This window comes from Bubalus kerabau, chromosome 1 (genome assembly GCF_029407905.1).
Source record: "Bubalus kerabau isolate K-KA32 ecotype Philippines breed swamp buffalo chromosome 1, PCC_UOA_SB_1v2, whole genome shotgun sequence".
NCBI classification, from domain to species: domain Eukaryota; kingdom Metazoa; phylum Chordata; class Mammalia; order Artiodactyla; family Bovidae; genus Bubalus; species Bubalus kerabau.
In genome coordinates, this window is record NC_073624.1 from 173,464,901 (window position 1) to 173,467,922 (window position 3,022).

Here is a 3,022-nt window from a genome sequence, read left to right on the forward strand (position 1 = left end):
GGAGGCCTCCTAGATCCACAGAGAAACTCCGGCTGTGGGTCCAGACTTCTGTAGAGGTTGTGGCACATGATAATAAAGTGCACAAATACTGAGCACTACCTGTAAGCAAAGCCCGTTACAGGCACTGGGACACAGCGTCCTCCCAGACGTCACATTCTTCCCGAGACTAGAAACTCTGGAGTATGGCTCCTCCCTAAAGCCTCCCACTCCTCTGAAAGCCCCCTCCCTGTGTCCCCCTCCCCCACCAACGTGCCTCAGCAAGTGGGGACAGACGGGAAGTTAGAACATTACCTATAAACCCAGCCCCTGCACCCTCTTCCTGATAAAAGAATAGCCCTGAGTAGGGGAGTGTGGATGGAGTCCGGAATAGGGTCCTGCGGGGGACCGTGGGGCCCTGCCAGGTTCCAGCTCCCAGAGGCCCGGTAGGAAGGCAGGCCGGGGACCTGTCCGTGGTGCTGAACTTTGGGGCGGCAACACAGAGGCACTGCCCACTCTCCTTGCCTTCTTAGGACAGTAACTCGGGGTCCAGAGAGGCTGAGTGGTTTGCCTAGGACTGCACAGCAGGGCAGAGGTCAGCTCCTGGTATGGTGTCCGTAACTACCAACGTGTAAACCTTAGCAGTTTCAACCTCCATCCCTGGCTGTCCTCATTTCCCCCTTTCAGAACCCTGAGCGGGGCAGGGCCCCCTGAGAGCTCAAGTCCTGTATAGGTATTAAAGGGTGGGGCAGGACTCTGGCTGTGCCTGCCCCAGGAGAGCCTTGCATGAGTGCGTGCTAAGTCACTTTAGTTCTGTCCAGTTCTTTGCAACCCCGTGGACCGTAGCCCGCCAGGCTCCTCTGTCCATGGGATTCTCCAGTCAAGAACACTGGAGTGGGTTGCCATGCCCTCCTCCAGGGGATCTTCCTGACCTAGGGATCGAAGCTGCATCTCTTACGTCTCCTGCAATGGCAGGCAGGTTCTTTACCACTAGTGCCCCCTGGGAAGCCTTAGGAGGTGGCAAGTACAGAGAATTCTCATGTACATGCACAACCACACACCCCTCCACACACACACTTTGTATGATTCACAGCTCAAACTATATCCTCATGACTAGGTTTCCAGGCCTGTCTCTACTCCCTACATGTTGCTTCATCACTCTGTGCCTCAGTTTTCCCACTTGTAAAATGGGGATCACCCAGCACAGACCTCAGCATGTTACTGGGAGAATGGAATGAGCTGACTTGTGAAGCCTAAGAAATGTTCACGTAAACAACAGCTACTTGTACACAAAGGCTTGTGTGCACACTCAAATACCCAATAGTGGTCCAACAAGGTGAGAGACAGAGGTTCAGCTGCACCCTCCTCCCGCCACACACACACCTTCCCACACATACCCCATCCCCTCCAACAGCACCCTCACACACCCACACCCTTTCTCTTAAAATACCTCTTCCCCAGGGCCACCAGAGGTGAGCATTTACACAGCTGTCTGGGGCTTGTCCCCTTATTAATAATGCATGAGTCTCATACATATGCAAGTAGGGGCCTGTGGGGCTCTGGGGGAGGGGTGGCCAGGAAGAAAGAGAGGGAAGAAAGTGTGTGTGTGTGTGTGTGCGCGCGCGCGCGCGCGCGCGCGCACACCCGTGTCTCCCCCTCCCTCACACCCACCTCCTGTCTCAGAAGGCATGGAGTGAGGGTGAGTTTGCCAGCAGGCGTGTTTTTGTGTGTTGTGCCTGGTTGTGCATCGAGGTGCTGTCCAGGCAAGGATGCGCTCTGTGGGATGGGACCATGTATGAGGGTCCACAGTGGCAGCGTGTACTGGGTGGGGCCCAGGGGGCCGAGTGTGGTCTCTGGGTGTGTGGGCACCAGTAATGCTTAGCAGAGGCTATGAGCACACATGTGTATGTGTTGCTGGCCTTGGAGTCAGGGTGTATTTGTGTGCATAGGTTCAACACATGGAACTCCTTGGAGGAGAAAGGAAGCCAGGCTCAGTTATTCAGCCCTGGTTGCCCCTTGGAGACCCGAACCCCCTGCCAATGTCTCCCCCATTAGCTCCCCAATTCTGCACACAGACCACATCTCACACTCCCCCACCCAGGGCCCACACTGCCAACCACATGGAGAGGTCCTGGCTGTACACACGGGACACACACACAGCCACACACTCTAGGCTCAGAGCCTTGGAGACTCACACGCACAGATTCACAGTGACATTAACAAAGAGAGACAATATGGGCACTTACAAGGCAGGCAGCATGTCTTCTACACAAAGACACACACCCACAGTCTCAGGCTCCCCACGGAAACCCCTCGATGAGGCCATGCTGTCAGACACAGTTCCTCACACACACTCACACATGTAGCTGCCAGCCCCTGGCACAGACCAGACTGGATAAATTGTGGCTTTGGTGACTGGTGGGCACACATCATTTTGCAACCGGGTGATGTGGCCTCTGCACAAGTTTCCTGACATAGACACAACCTGGGTCACATTAGACTCACAGAGGACACCATAAGCATCCACCTCCTCCCAGCATGGGGTAGACACACACACACATACGCGCACGCACGCACACACACACACAAGTCCCTAGCTCCTGGGGGACAGCTTCCATTTGGGAATGTCCCCACACCAGCGAGGCTGCTGGGGTTCTGGGGTCCCACAGTCTGCCCAGGCTTCCCTCCCTGCCCTTCCCCCACAACCCCCGTGGGGCCCAGCGCCAACCCTCTCTTCAGCCTGGCTGTCTCCCATTAATGCTGCCGAGAGGAACAAAGCCCCACACACAGGCATGGGGGTCGCTCCTGCCCAGGCTGGGCCCAGGGCCCCAGCCCCTTACTTCCCAGTGTCTGTGCCCCCAAACCAATCCAGGACTTCCACATGCATCCATATGGCCAGACAGAACTGAAGGGGTGAGGCGAGGGTCTGTGTCTAGTGGTGAGGACGCGGCCAGATGCGAAAGTACTGGGGCGGCTCCCCCTTAGCGACTGGGTGCTCTGATTGATAGCTAGGGATTTAAGGGGCTCTCACTTAGTATTCACCTCG